We start from the raw sequence: 16,227 nt of genomic DNA on the forward strand, positions 1-16,227 counted from the left end.
CTGGTGGCTCAGGTCTGGTAATCTCAGCACTTTGGGAGGCCGAGTCAGGTGGAACACCTGAGGTCAGGCCAACATGCTGAAACCCCGTCTCTACTAAAAAAAAAAAAAAAAAACACACAAAAAATTAGCTGGGTGTGGTGGCGGGCGCCTGTAATCCTAGCTACTCAGGAGGCTGAGGCAGGAGAATCACTTGAACCCGGGAGGTGGAGGCTGCAGTGAGCCAAGATCTGACCGTTGCATTCCAGCCTGGTCAACAAGAGTAAAATTGTATCTCAAAAAAAAAAAAAAAAAAAAGGCCAGCCTGTAATCCCAGCACTCTGGGAGGCTGAGGCAGGCGGATCACAAGGTCAGGAGATCGAGACTATCCTAGTTAACACAGTGAAACCCCGTCTCTACTAAAAATACAAAAAAATCAGCTGGGCATGGTGGCGCTCGCCTGCAGTCTCAGCTACTTGGGAGGCTGACGCAGGAGAACTGCTTGAACTCAGGAGGCAGAGTTGCAGTGAGCCAAGATGGCGCTACTGCACTCCAGTCTGGGTGACAGAGCAAGACTCCTTCTCCAAAAAAAAAGAATTGCTAAGAAGTTTTTAATGCAGAAAGGAAGTGATAACCAGAAGGAAACCCGGAATATTATAAAGCAAGAGTTACAGAAATGGCAAATATCTGGTTATAGATGGCTCTGCAAGTCTCTTAAAATATGTTTAACAATTAAAAACAAAACCAGTACTGTTTGATAGGGCTTTCAATGTATGTAAATATAATATATAAGATAACCACAACGTTATGGGATAAAGGGAAGAAGGGTAAAGAGATCATCTATAGAATAGTAAGGTTTTCGTGTTCCATGAGAGGTGGAAAAACATGATTCTAAGTAGCCTATGAAAAGTTAAGTTCGGCTGGGTGTGGTGGCTCATGCCTGTAATCCCAGCACTTTGGGAGGCCAAGGCAGGTGGACCGCCTGAGGTCAGGAGTTCGAGAACAGCCTGGCTAACATGGTGAAACCCCATCTCCACTAAAAATACAAAAAATTAGCTGGGCATGGTGGTGGGCGCCTGTAATCCCAGCTACTCAGGAGGCTGAGGCAGGAGAATCACTTGAACCCAGGAGGTGGCGGTTGCAGTGAGCTGAGATAGTGCCATTGCACTCCAGCCTGGGCAACAAGAGTGAAACTCTGTCTCAAAAAAAAAAAAAAAAAAAAAAGAAAGAAAGAAAGAAAAGAAAAATTAAGTTCATCCATTGTAATCCCTAGAGCGATCACTAAAAAATACTATACAGCCGGGCGCGGTGGCTCATGCCTATAATCCCAGCACTTTGGGAGGGCAAGGCGGGTGGATCACGAGGTCAGGAGTTCGAGACCAGCCTGGCCAACATAGTAAAACCCAGTCTCTACTAAAAATATAAAACTTAGCCCGGTGTGGTGGCATGCACCTATAGTCCCAGCCATTTTGCAGGCTGAGGCGGGAGAATCGCTTGAACCCAGGAGGCGGAGGTGGCAGTGAGCTGAGACCACGCCACTACACTCCAGCCTGGGTGACACAGTGAGACTCCATCTCAAAAAAACAAAGAAAACAAAAACACTATACAAAAAAAGCAAAAAAAAAAAAAACAGATTTTAAACTGGAATTTTAAAATGTGTTCAAATAGCCCAAAAAGTAGGAAACAAAAACAAAAATGAGAGGACAGAAAACAAATAATAAAACATAAACCTAAACTCAAACATTCAAAAATTACATAATTAAATGAAAATGGTATAAACACAATTAAAAGACAGATATTGCCGGGCGCGGTGGCTCAAGCCTGTAATCCCAGCACTTTGGGAGGCCGAGACGGGCGGATCACGAGGTCAGGAGATCGAGACCATCCTGGCTAACACGGTGAAACCCCGTCTCTACTAAAAAATACAAAAAACTAGCCGGGCGAGGTGGCGGGTGCCTGTAGTCCCAGCTACTCGGGAGGCTGAGGCAGGAGAATGGCATAAACCCGGGAGGCGGAGCTTGCAGTGAGCTGAGATCCGGCCACTGTACTCCAGCCTGGGCGACAGAGCGAGACTCCGTCTCAAAAAAAAAAAAAAAAAAAAAAAAGACAGATATTGTGGCAATGAACCAAAAAATGATCCACTATATACTGTCAACAAGAAACTCACTTCAAATATAATGATGTAGATAGTTTAAAAAGTAAAGTATAGGAAAGGTATATATGCAAACACTAATCAAAAGAAAGTTGGAAGCCAAGTATGGTGGCTCATGCCGTAATCCCAGCACTTTGGGAGGCTGATGTGCAAGGATCGCTGGAGCTCAGGAATTCAAGACCAGCCTAAGAGCAAGATCCCATCTCTACAATTAAAAATAAAAATTTGGGGGGAAGGGGGAGGGATTGCATTGGGAGTTATAACTGATGTAAATGATGAGTTGATGGGTGCAGCACACCAACATGGGACAAATATACATATGTAACAAACCTGCACGTTATGCACATGTACCCTAGAACTTAAAGTATAATAATAATAAAAAATAAATTGAAAAAAAAATACAAAAACACAAAAAAACACAAAAAATAAATAAATAAAAATAAAAATAAAAATAAAAAAATAAAAAAATAAAAAATATAGGCCGGGCGCGGTGGCTCAAGCTTGTAATCCCAGCACTTTGGGAGGCCGAGACGGGCGGATCACGAGGTCGGGAGATCGAGACCATCCTGGCTAACACGGTGAAACCCCGTCTCTACTAAAAAAATACAAAAAACTAGCCGGGCGAGGTGGCGGGCTCCTGTAGTCCCAGCTACTCCGGAGGCTGAGGCAGGAGAATGGCGTAAACCCGGGAGGCGGAGCTTGCAGTGAGCTGAGATCCGGCCACAGCACTCCAGCCTGGGCGACAGAGCCAGACTCCGTCTCAAAAAAAAATAAAAAAATAAAAAAATAAAAATAAAAAATATAAATTAGCGGCCGGGCGTGGAGGCTCATGCCTGTAATCCCAGCCCTTTGGGAGGCCAAGGCAAGCGGATCACGAGGTCAGGAGATCAAGACCATCCTGGCTAACATGGTGAAACCCCATCTCTACTAAAAATACATAAAGTTAGCCGGGCATGGTGGCGGGCACCTGTAGTCCCAGCTACTCAGGAGGCAGAGGCAGGAGAATGGCGTAAACCCGGGAGGCAGAGCTTGCAGTGAGCCGAGAACGCGCCACTGCACTCCAGCCTGGGCGACAGAGGGAGACCTTGTCTCAAAAAAAAAAAAAAAAAAAAATTAGCTGGACATGGTAGCATGTGCCTGTAGTCCCAGCTACTTGGGGGAACTGAGGTGGGAGAATCGCTTAAGCCCAGGAGGTCAAGGCTGCAGACAGCCATGTTTGTGCAAGTGCACTCCAGACTGGGCAACAAAGCAAGATCCTGTCTCAAAACAACAGGCTGGGCGCAGTGGCTCACACCTGTAATCCCAGAACTTTGGGAGGCCGAGGCAGGTGGATCACTTAAGGTCAGGAGTTCGAGATGAGCCTGGTCAACATGACGAAACCCCATCTCTACTAAAAATACAAAATTAGCCAGGCTTGGTGGCATGAGCCTGTAATCCCAGCTACTTGGGAGGCTGAGGCAGGAGAATCGCTTGAACCTGGGAGGCAGGGATTGCAGTGAGCCAAGATCACACCACTGCACTCAGCCTGGGCAACAAGAGCAAAACTCCGTCTCAAAACAACAACCACCACCAAACAAACAGAAAGTTGGAGGGGTTACATTAATATCAGACAGACTTCGGAGAAAGGAAAACCAGGGATACAGAAGGACATTACATAAGCATAAAAGGGTGAAGTCACCAGGAAAATACAACAATCCTAATTGTGAATGCACCCAACAACAGAGCTTCAAAAACACAAAGCAAAAACTATGACAGAGAGGAAAGGAGAAATAAACAAATCTAATTATAGTTAGAGGCTTCAACATACCTCCCACCGTAATTGATCAACCTAGTAGACAGAACACAAATAAGGACAGAGAACTGAACACCACCACCACCTGATGGCATCTCATTGACATTTACAGAACGTACACTGAACACAGCAGTGCACATGGAACATTCATGAATGCAGGACATACCTGGGGTCCTAAAACCAAACTTAACAAATTGAATAGGACCAGGCATGCTGGCTCTCATCTATAACTTCAGCTACTTGAGAGGCTGAGATAGAAGGATCATTTGAGGCCAAGGGACCAGCCTGAGCAACACAGTAAGACCTCATCTCATATTAAGTTTTTTTAAAAAAAGAAAACAAAACCCAAATTAAACAGAACTGAAGCCATACCAAGAATACTGTAATGGAATTAGACTAGAAATCAACAGAAAATCTCAACATTTGGGAATTCAACAATATACTTCTAGATAAACTGCTTGGAGGTCAAAGAGAAAGCTTCAAGTGAAAAAAAAATTTTAAAGGTTTGTACTGAAAAAAACCCATATATATATGTATTTAACAAAAATTTGTGGGATGTAGCTGAGGCAGTGCTTAGAGAAAAATTTGTATCATTAAGGTTTTAATTAGAAAAAAAGAGGCCAGGCTCAGTGGTTCATACCTCTAATCCCAGCACTTTGGGAGGCCAAGGGGAGAGGATCACTTGAGGCCAGGAATTTGAGACCAGCCTGGACAACGTTGCAAGACCCCATTCTCTACAAAAAAACTAAAACATTAGCAGGGCTTGGTGGCACACACCTGGAGTCCCAGCTACTTGCAAGGCTGAGGCAGTGAGCACAAGAGTTTGAGGGTGCAGTGAGCTATGATCATGCCATTGTGCTCCTGGCTGGACAACAGAGCAAGACCCTGTCTCTCCAGAAGAAAAGTCTCAAATTGCTAATCTAAACTTCCACATTAAGGAACTAGAAAAAGAGCAAAATCAAACCAAAGTAAGCAAAAGCAAACAACAATAAGAAAGCAAAAATCAATGAAATTGAAGAAGAAATAGAAAAAAAAAAAAATCAGGGAAACTAAATGTTGATTCTTCAAAACTATTTTTTAAAAACTGACATACCTATATAACAAATTCACAAATAAAAGGAACATATAAATAAATTATCAGTATCAGGGATCAAAGGGTGAGTATCACTACAGATTCTAAAGACGTTTAAATGGGATATTATAACCAACATATATCTATAAATTCAACAATGAAATGAAATAAATCCCTCAGAAACTCAAATTTACTAAATTTGACACTGAGAAATAGAAAATATAGCCGCACTGTATCTATTACAAAAATTGAATCTAGGCCAGGTATGGTGGCTTATGCCTATAATCCCAGCACTTTGGGAAGCCGAGGCAGGCAGATCACTTGCGGTCAGGAGTTCGAACCCAGGCTGGCCAACATGGTGAAACCCCATCTCTACTAAAAATACAAAAATTAGCCAGGCGTGGTGGCAGGTATCTGTAATCCCAGCTACTCGGGAGGCCGAGACAGAAGAACTGCTTGAACTTAGGAGGTGGAGGTTGCAGTGAGCCGAGATCACACCACTACACTCCAGCCTGGGTGACAGAGCCAGACTTTGTCTCAAAAAAAAAAAAAAAAAAATTAAATCTAAAATTAAGAACCATTCCAAAAGAAAATCCAGGCCCAAGTGGCTTCTCTGGCAAATTATACCAAACATCTAAAGAAAATTAGTACCAACATTACATGAACCTTCACACTTCTTGGGCTGGTATGAGAATTAAACGAAAATTTGTAAAGAAATTAGCACATTGTGTTATATGTACACAGTAAGCACCACGTAAACATTTGTTAAATAAATTCCAGTCAACGGACGCATATTTTAAAAAGTCTTAGCTCTTCATCTAAAGATTAGCTAGCCTTTCTGTTTTATATTAAAATAAAATGTTTAAGGCATGCTTTATATATTTTTCCCCCGGTTTAACAACTTTGATTAATCTGTTTCAATCTCACTGCAAGACTTCAACTGTTTCTTACATGTCACTGTCACCCCCACACTGCCTAGCACAGTGTTTTGTACAAAGCTGTCACTCATGTATTATGTTAATTAGTAGAAAACTTAATTAAAAACCACATGCTTTTAAAAAATTCTACAAACTTACATAATCTAGTTTTGCTTCAGATTTAAGGAAAGAGAAGCAATTTGCTCAACTATTTTGGTAAGTACTGAGGATTTTTCAACTCCTATTCAACAGATCGCCATCTTACAAAGAAACTAATCATTAAAGACAATGACAGTAAACCACAAAAGTAACAACTAAAGGATATATCCTAAATGATTACCAATACATTAAATAAATTAGACTAAAACTGAATTTAAAGCAAAAGACTAGGCTGGGCGCACTGGCTCACACCTGTTATCCCAGCACTTTGGGAGGCTGAGGTGGGCGGGTCATGAGGTCAGGAGATCGAAACCATCCTGGCTAACACAGTGAAACCTCACCTCTACTAAAAATACAAAAAATTAGCCAGGCGTGGTGGTGGGCACCCGTAGTCCCAGCTACTTGGGAGGCTGAGGCAGGAGAATGGTGTGAACTCGGGAGGTGGAGCTTATAGTGAGCCGAGATTGTGCCACGGCACTCCAGCCTGGGTGACAGGGTGAGACTCCGTCTCAAAAAAAAAAAAAAAAAGCAAAAGACTGACTTAATCACTATCTCAGAATTTGAACCTGTTTTCAAAGCTAAACATAACATAAACTTTGTTATCTTGTATGATTAGGAATATTAATTTTAGGGATAATAACCTAAAAGTTAATAAAATATTCTAGTCAACATTTACTATTTATAGATACATTAACAAACATATAAACCAATTTTTATACATATGTGATTATATACACATCACATACTAACACTGTACAGTAAGTAATCTAAAATTCTTTTTGGGATTCAGAGGTTACTCTAAAATCACCGTGTGCTTCAACATCTTTACTGTCATTCACTCACTCACCAAGTATTTGTTGAGTGCTATTCTATCAAGCACTGTGCTAAGCCACTGTCTACAACAGACATTCAAATGAGAGCTTCCCTAGCCTTCAAGGGGCTCACAACCAAATGGGTATAGCTGACATAAAAACTACTATAAGACAAGTAAGCAATTATAACATAAACCCTAAAAAATGGTTCTGAACTAGTGACAATACTAGTTCTCAGTATTCTGCTTATATACATAAATATACTTATCTTTATTAGTGTAACACCATTATTTTCATTAGTGTCACACATGCATCAGCAGCCCAATCCTTCACTTTACTTCAATTCTTAACACTGGCACAGCAAACCCATCTCGTTCCTCTTTCATCACTCAGCTTGCTGAGACTTTGGGAGCTAGACAGCCTCTGCATCCTGAATAAGCAAAGTAAAACCGTGGACTGAGTCCCTCCTCTTAGGATATTTGGGGGAGGAAAGGAATCAGAACTGCTGCCCAAAATAGTGAAGCTGCCCAGAGGTAGTGATCCTGAAAGCTGTATTCAAAGTAGTAGTAGCTAAAGGTAGCCAAAAAAAAAAAAAAAAAAGACTTCCTAAGGGAGCAACTTCAGTGTTTGTAGCTCTAAAAGTATGAAGTGAGGAGGGGAGACAGCGGGGTCAAGAGTGGCTACAGACACTCCAATACGTACAAAAGCTTTTGGGTTTGCAATGTATGTGATCTTTTTCTTTTCTTTTCTTTTTTTTGAGACCAAGTTCTGCTCTTGTTGCCCAGGCTGCAGTGCAATGGCGCGATTTCAGCTCACTGCAACCTCTGCCTCCCAGGTTCAAGTGATTCTCCTGCCTCAGCCTCCCAAGTAGCTAAAATTACAGGCGTCTGCCACCAGGCCTAGCTAATTTTTTCTATTTTTAGTAGAGATGGGGTTTCACCATGTTGGCCAGGCTGGTCTCAAACTCCTGACCACAGGTGATCCACCCGCCTTGGCCTCCCAGAGTGCTGGGATTACAAGTGTGAGCCACCACTCCCGGCCTGAGTGTTTTTTATGTTCTTATAAAAGAAGTAATTCAAACAAATTTAGGTATGACCACTGTATTACAGTTATGAAGATGTGACGTTAGAGTAGAAACAGACACAATGAGGTGCTAAGACACATCTCCAAGATAATACAGCCCAATTCCTTTATCTTTTTAAAAATTTTTATTAGTAGAGATGGGGCCTTGCTATGTTGCCCAGGCTGGTCTCCAACTCTTGGGCTCACCAATTCTCCCGCCTCAACCTCCCAAAGTGCTGGGATTACAGGCATGAGCCGCCACACCTGGTGGTCCAATTCCTTTAGAAGCATTACATGTACAAGTGGCACAAAGTTTACTGTGTATTTTCACACTATAATCAAATCTTCACTGGCCAAACTAATTAAGACTGAAAATTTAATTTAAAAAAAAGACTGTTAGATCAACAGCATCATGTGTTTGTTATTCAGAAAAAAATAAAGCTTCAGAATTCACAGACCATCAAAATTTTCTTGAAGGAGCTATAAATACTGAAATGCACAGGCATTATTACCAAAGTATCTTTATCTTGTTTCTCAATAAAACTGAGTTAAAAACATTATGGAAAAATCATTGGGACTTTTACCAAGAGTGTTTCTTTTTTTTTTTTTTTTGAGACAGCGGCTTGCTCTGCTGCCCAGGATGCAGTGCAGTGGTGTCATCTCAGCTCACTGCAATCTCCACCTCCCGGGTTCAAGCGATTCTCCTGCCTCAGCCTCCCAAGCAGCTGCGAGAAGAGGCACCCTGCTAATTTTTGTATTTTTAGTAGAGACGGGGTTTCGCCATGTTGACCAGGCTGGTCTCAAATGTCTGACCTCGTGATCCACCTGCCTCAGCCTCCCAAAGTGCTGGGATTACAGACTTGAGCCACCACTCCTGGCCTGAGTGTTTCCTTTTTTGTTGTTTTTTTTAAAGACAGAGTCTCATTCTGTGGCCCAAGATGGATCCGCCTCCTGGGTTCAAGCAATTCTCCTGCCTCAGCGTCCCAAGTATTACAGGTGCCTGACACCATGCCCAACTAATTTTTATATTTATAGTAGAGGGAGGGTTTCACCATGTTGGCCAGGCTGGTCTTGAACTCCTAACCTCACATGATCTGCTCACCTCGGCCTCTCAAAGTGCTGGGATTACAGGCATGAGCCACAGTGCCCCGCCCCAAGAGTGTTTTTTTTTTTTTTGAGACAGAGGGAGTCTCGCCCTGTCACCCAGGCAGGAGTGCAATGCGCAATCTTGGCACACTGCAACCTCCACTTCCCGGGTTCAAATGATTCCCCTGCCTTGACTTCCCAAGTAGCTGGGATTACAGGTGCCCACCACTACACCTGACTAATTTTTTTGTATTTTTAGTAGAGAAGGGGTTTTACCATGTTGGCCAGGTTGGTCTCGAACTCCTTACCTCAAATGATCCGCCTGCCTCAGCCTCCCAAAGTGCTGGGACTGCAGGCGTGGGCCACGGTGCCTGGCCAAGAGTGTTTCTTAAGGCATATTTTTACAAAGCTATACTCATGGACTGAGCAATACAGAATCCTCATCGTATCTTGTTACAGTCTAAAACCCTGTAGTATACACTCTCTAATATTACATTCAGGAATAATTTTCTTCCTTTCTTTTTTTTTTTTTTTTTTGAGCTGGATTCTCACTCTTGTCGCCCAGGCTGGAGAGCAGTGGCATGATCTCAGCTCACTGCAACCTCTGCCTTTCCGGTTCCAGCAAGCAATTCTCCTGCCTCAGCCTCTGGAGTAGCTGGGACTACAGGCCACACCAACACTCCAGGCTAATTTTTGTATTTTTAGTAGAGACTGGGTTTCACATGTTGGCCAGACTGGTCTCAAACTCCTGACCTCAAGTGATCCACCCACCTCAGCCTCCCAAAGTGCTGGGATTACAGGCGTGAGCCACCGCGCCTGGCCTCCACTCAGTAATAATTTTCTTATCAATTCTCCAAACTTTTGATATGTGTACCATATAAACAATGCTGAAATAAGTATTCATGGGCATATTACTTTTCCTGAATTTGGAATGACTAATTGTACTACTCTTTCTTTTTTCTAGTTTTATTGTAAAACCCTGGGACTTCGTTCTGATTTTATGAGAACCAGAGCTTAAATCAAAAAAGCTAGAGACAGAGATTCTGGAGCTCCTAATAATTTAAAAGTCAGTGACATAGGAACAAAGAGGGAGAATGAAAAATTATTTGGGGCCGGGCGCGGTGGCTCAAGCCTGTAATCCCAGCACTTTGGGAGGCCGAGACGGGTGGATCACGAGGTCAGGAGATCGAGACCATCCTGGTGAACACGGTGAAACCCCGTCTCTACTAAAAAATACAAAAAACTAGCCGGGCGAGGTGGCGGGCGCCTGTGGTCCCAGCTACTCGGGAGGCTGAGGCAGGAGAATGGCGTAAGCCCGGGAGGCGGAGCTTGCAGTGAGCCGAGATCGCGCCACTGCACTCCAGTCTGGGCGACAGAGCGAGACTCCGTCTCAAAAAAAAAAAAAAAAAAAGAAAAATTATTTGGACAAAATAATAACACTATTTTTAAAATAAGATATATAAAACTGGATGACTTTAAAATGTGACACTAACACTGGAGATTCAAAATACTTCTAATCCCAGCACTTTGGGAGGATCACTTGAGCCCATGAGTTCAAGACCAGCCTGGGCAACATTAAGAAACTCCATCTTAGCCGGGCGCGGTAGCTCACGCCTGCAATCCCAGCACTTTGGGAGGCCGAGGAGGGTGGATCACGAGGTCAGGAGATCGAGACCACCCTGGCTAACACGGTGAAACCCCGTCTCTACTAAAAATACAAAAAATTAGCCGGGCGTGGTGGTGGGCACCTGTAGTCCCAGCTACTCAGGAGGCTAAGGCAGGAGAATGGTGTGAACCCGGGAGGCAGAACTTGCAGTGAGCCCAGATCGCGCCACTGCACTCCAGCCTGGGCGATAGAGCGAGACTCCGTCTCAAAAAAATAAAAAATAAAAATAAAAAAAATAAACTCCATCTCTCCCCTCCCCACCTCGACCCAAAAAAAAAAAAAAAAAAAAAGCCAGGTGTGGGCCTGTAGTGTCAGCTACTACTCCCGAGACTGAGGCGGGAGGATCACTTGAGTCCTGGAGGTCAAGGCTGCAGGGAGTGCACTGCTGCACTCCAGCCTGGGAAATAAAGTGAGAACCCCCCGTCTCCAAAACAAAACAAAACAAAACAAAGGAAGTGTTTTACTTTCTTTTTTTTTTTTTTTAAAGACAAGGTCTCACTCTGTCCTCCAGACTGGAATGCAATGGCGCAACTACCGACTCACTGTAGCCTCCACCTCCCAGGCTCAAGCAATCCTCCTACCTCAGCCTCCCAAACTATAGATCCGGGCCTCAACGCCTGGCTATTTTTTTACTTTTGTAGGGGTTTTGCTATGTTGCCCACGCTGGTCTCCAACTCCTAAGCTCAAGTGATCCTCCCATCTAGCCCTCCCCAAGTGCTGGGATTACAGGGCTGAGCCACCACATCTGGCCACTTTTATCTTCTAATGACTATTATCAAGTCCTCCTATCCCAGAAGTTCTTAGGAAGCAAATTTCCCACAAACTATTGACTTGTAGGTACAAAAGCCAAAAGGCTTCTACTGGGAAAGGAAAGGGAAATATATACATATATATTTCAACTATTATTTTGTTAAATTAGAAAATACAGACATAGGAGGGGTATAGATAAAACAAGATTAGGCAAGAGTTGATCGTGTTTGAAGCTGGATGAGGATTCATTGTACTCCTGTCTGCTTGAAATTTTCCATAATAGTTAAAATATTACATATAATTTTAAAATTCAAGTTTCCCCTAAAGATCTGTTTAAGACCAGACTTTAAGTTTACTACGACAGAGAGTGAAGCTACTGTGTCTTTTGTAATTAAACCTACAGCTCCTGAGTCCCGACCCTCCTCAAAGTTTACGCTGAGTTCCAAGAGCTCACCTCCAGCACCCCGGAAGAGGAGCGCCGACAAAAACAAAGAGGAGAGGCGCAAGGATCCTCCCAAGATCTCTCACCACACAAGCAGGGATCCGAGAAAGCGGGCAGAGGCCGCTCCTTGCTTCAATGAAAGAAAATGTAATTTTCTCCGGCCAAAGTGGACCCAAGTCCGGCCCCCCAGCCCAGGAACAAGCCCAGGAGGCCACCCCGCCCACTGGAAGCGTCCGGGATTCAGGGGCATCTGCCTCTCGCAGCACTGGAGGCCCCGACCTTCCCGAAGTGTCTCCAGGCCAGAAAAGACGGGGTAGAGGTGTCGCCGAGGAGCCCTCGCCGAGGCCGCGGTGTTTCCGCCCCGGGGAAGATACACCTCGAGGCAAGAGTACTACGGAAAGTTAAGCGGCTTCGGGTATAAAGGACTAGCGGCCTCCGAGCCGCTCGCGGTCCTGCCACGCCCCCCCACCCAGGCATGGGCAGCCTCCTACGCCGCGGGCCCTCGAGGGCCTGACCCCCGGTCTGACCCCCACTCCCACGATCCTTCCCTTTCTCCTCAGCTGTCCCCTCCGAAGTCGTTTGAATCCCGGGCCCTAGCGCTAGTTAGAGACCGCTAAATCCGGAGCGCAAAGGGAAGAGGAAGAGGAGACCTCTGACGCCGAGGATGCCACACTCACCTAACCGAATCCTGCCGTGAATGCAGCAAACACCGACTTCAGAATCTGGGTTCAGCATCCAAAATGGCGGCTCCTCGGCCTCAGAGCAGCAAGCACAAGCGGAGGGATCCACGGGGCCGAGATAGCCACGCCCTCCTTTCTAGGGATTGGCTGCGCGATCGTCGCTGCCGGGACACACGCGCTCACTCGGGGCACCTTCCCTTGGTTTCCTTTGGAGTTGGCGCGGCTGGGGACTACTTCCCGTGGCGGAGGCACGGGAGACGATGGCAGACGCGACACGCCGACTGAGTCAGCTGTTGGGGCGTGCCCTTAATTTCGCTCTGGGCGCGGTGAGGCCAGCAATGGCTGCTGGTTCTCGGACTCTGCGCTCATGGCCTCACCGCGCCCAGTGCCTTGGTTCCGGATTCTTCCATAACCTGCTCCCAGTACTGCCTCTGTGACGCCGGGAGTTGTTCCCTGAGATTTGCTGCCGCCCTTCGCTGGACCTTCGCCCTGGGTGGAGCGGCCGGGCGGGTTTCGAAGCCTGCGTATCCCTGACTCTTCACCCAGAGCCTCCGAGTCCCTCTACTGGCTTTTCGCGTTTCCCCGCCCCGCTTTTAAGCCGTCCGGTTGCCCTTTCAAGCAGCATCGCTCCGGTCTGTGTGGTGTAATTTAGTAGTGTTCCCCCAGCACCACATTCTCTGGTGATTTCCCTAATTTATCTCGGTATTCAAAGAAAACTTTTTCTTTGGTTACCTTTCAACTTATCTCTACTTAAGTTTGGAAGGGGCCTTCCCAGCACTTTGAGAGGCGGGGCGGGAGGATCTCTTGAGCCCGGAAGTTGCAGACCAGCCAGGGCACCGTGGTGAGACCCCATTGCTTAAAAAAAAAAAAAAAAAAAAAAAAGGCCGGGCGCGGTGGCTCAAGCCTGTAATCCCAGCACTTTGGGAGGCCGAGACGGGCGGATCACAAGGTCAGGAGATCGAGACCATCCTGGCTAACAGGGTGAAACCCCGTCTCTATTAAGAAATACAAAAAACTAGCCGGGCGAGGTGGCGGGCGCCTGTAGTCCCAGCTACTCGGGAGGCTGAGGCCGGAGAATGGCGTGAACCCGGGAGGCGGAGCTTGCAGTGAGCTGAGATCCCGCCACTGCACTCCAGCCTGGGCGACAGAGCGAGACTCCGTCTAAAAAAAAAAAAAAAAAAAAAAGTTAAAAATTAGGGAAGCAGCAATGCGCACCTGTGGTCCCAGCTACTCGGGAGGCTGAGGCAGGAAGATCGCTTGAGCCCAGAAGTTCGATGCTGCAGTAAACCGTGATCACATCACAGTGCTCTAGTCTGGGCTACAGAAAAAAAAAAAAAAAAGGCCAGGTGCGGTGGCTCACGCCTGTAATCTCAGCATTTTGGAAGGCCGAGGCAGGTGTATCACCTGAGGTCGGGAGTTCGAGACCAGCCTGGCCAACATGGAGACACCCCGTCTCTACTAAAAATACAAAATTACCCGTGGTGGCCGCATACCTGTAATCTCAGCTGCTGCGGAGGCTGAGGCAGGAGAATCACTTGAACCCGGGAGGCGGAGGTTACAATGAGTCGAGATCGCGTGATTGCACTCCAGACTGGGCAAGAAGAGCGAAACTCCGTCTCAAAAAAAAAAAAAAAAAAAAGGGTGGGGGGAAGAAAAAGAAATGAGCCTCTAGAAGGAAGTCATTTGCTTCCTGCTGTAGAGGCTGCATCTGACTCTTGAACCAGGGCAGTCATATGACAAGTAGGAGCTAGCCGTTACCATAAGATGTTGATATGAATTTGGAAATACTGTATCTTTATAACCATTTGCAACATTTCAAGATAAAACCAGGTTCCATGCCGGGCGCGGTGGCACACGCCTATAATCCCAGCACTAGGGGAGGCTGAGGCAGGTGGATCACCTGGGGTCAGGAGTTCAAGACTAGCTTGGCCAACATGGCGAAACCTCGTCTCTACTGAAAAAAAATACCAAAAAAAAAAAAAAAAAAAAAAAGCTGGGCGTGTTGGCAAACACCTGTAATCCCAGCTACTCCAGAGGCTGAGGCAGGAGAATCGCTTGAACCCAGGAGGCGGAGGTTGCAGTGAGCCGAGATCTCGCCATTGCAATCTAGCCTGCGCCATAGAGCAAGACTCGTCTCAAAAAAAAAAAGTGCGGATATTTTTGGTTGGGCGTGGTGGCTTATGCCTGTAATCTCAGCACTTTGGGAGGCCGAGGCGGGTGGATTACCTGAGGTAAGAAGTTCGAGACCAGCCTGGCCAACATGGTGAAACTGTCTCTACTAAAAATACAAAAATTAGCTGGATGTGGTGGCAACACACGTGTAATCCCAGCTACTTGGGAGGCTGAGGCAGGAAAATCGCTTGAACCTGGGAGGCGAAGCTTTCAGTTATCTGAGATTGTGCCACTGCACTCCAGCCTGTGCAGCAGAGTGAGACCCTGTCTCAAAAAAAAAAGAAAAGAAAAGAAAAACAAAAGTGGACCAGGCGTGGTGGCTCACGCCTGTAATCCTAGCACTTTGGGAGGCCAAGGTGGGGGAATCATCTGAGGTCAGGAATTCGAGAGCAGCCTGGCCACATGGTGAAACCTCATCTCTACTAAAAATACAAAAAATTGGCTGGATGCGGTGGCTCACGCCTGTAATTCTAGCACTTTGGGAGGCTAAGCCGGGAAGATCATGAGGTCAGGAGATCGAGACCACCCTGGCTAACACAGTGAAACCCCGTCTCTACTAAAAATACAAAAAAAAAAAAAAATTAGCTGGGCGTTGTGGCGGGTGCCTATAGTCCCAGCTACTCAGGAGGCTGAGGCAGGAGAATGGCATGAACCCAGGAGGTAGAGATCGCAGTGAGCCAAGATTGCGCCACTGCACTCCAGCCTGGGTGACAGAGCCAGACTCCATCTAAAGAAAAAAAAAAAAAAAAGGCTGGCCACTGTGGCTCATGCCTGTAATCCCAGCACTTTGGGAGGCCGAGGTGGGTGAATCGCTTGAGGTTAGGAGTTCGTAACCAACCTGGCCAACATGGTGAAACCCTGTCTATACTAAAAATATAAAAAATTAGCAGGGCGTGGTGGCGAGCGCCCATAATCCCAGCTACTTGGAGGCTGAAGCAGGAGAATCGCTTGAACCCAGGAGGCGGAGGTTGCAGTGTGCCAAGATCATGCCATTGCACTTCAGCCTGGGTGACAGAGCAAGACTCTGTCTCAAAAAAAAAAGCCGGCGTGGTGACTCATGCCTGTAATTCCGGCTAATTGGGAGGCAGAGGCAAGAGAATCACTTGAACCGGGGAGGCGGAGGTTGCAGTTAGCCAAGATCGTACCACTGCATTCCAGCCTGGGCAACAGAGAAAGACTGTCTCAAAAAATATTTTTTTTGCCGGGCGCGGTGGCTCACGCCTGTAATCCCAGCACTTTGGGAGGCCGAGGCGGGCGGATCACAAGGTCAGGAGATCGAGACCACAGTGAAACCCGGTCTCTACTAAAAATACAAAAAATTAGCCGGGCGCGGTGGTGGGCGCCTGTAGTCCCAGCTACTCAGGAGGCTGAGGCAGGAGAATGGCGTGAACCCAGGAGGCGGAGCTTGCAGTGAGCCGAGATCGCGCCACTGCACTCCAGCCTGGGCGACAGCGCGAGACTCCGTCTCAAAAAAAAAAAAAAAAAAAAA

General features: G+C 46.0%; 1 protein-coding gene across 6 annotated transcripts in view; it reads right to left on the minus strand.

The window, feature by feature from the left end:
• IST1 (IST1, ESCRT-III associated factor) overlaps positions 1-16,227 on the minus strand; it is an 83,520-nt gene that overhangs the window by 21,535 nt on the left and 45,758 nt on the right. For 4 of the 6 annotated variants that reach the window (XM_025369875.1, XM_025369874.1, XM_025369873.1 and 1 more), the window contains exon 1: positions 12,564-12,665. The exons of 1 other annotated variant lie outside the window; for it this stretch is intronic. The gene's annotated coding sequence lies outside the window, so the exon portion shown is untranslated. Of the gene's footprint in view, positions 1-12,563; positions 12,774-16,227 lie in introns of those variants that run through there. One more of the 6 variants, XM_025369872.1, reaches the window with a different exon arrangement.

The sequence above is a fragment of the Theropithecus gelada genome, chromosome 20 (assembly GCF_003255815.1).
Source record: "Theropithecus gelada isolate Dixy chromosome 20, Tgel_1.0, whole genome shotgun sequence".
Taxonomy (NCBI): domain Eukaryota; kingdom Metazoa; phylum Chordata; class Mammalia; order Primates; family Cercopithecidae; genus Theropithecus; species Theropithecus gelada.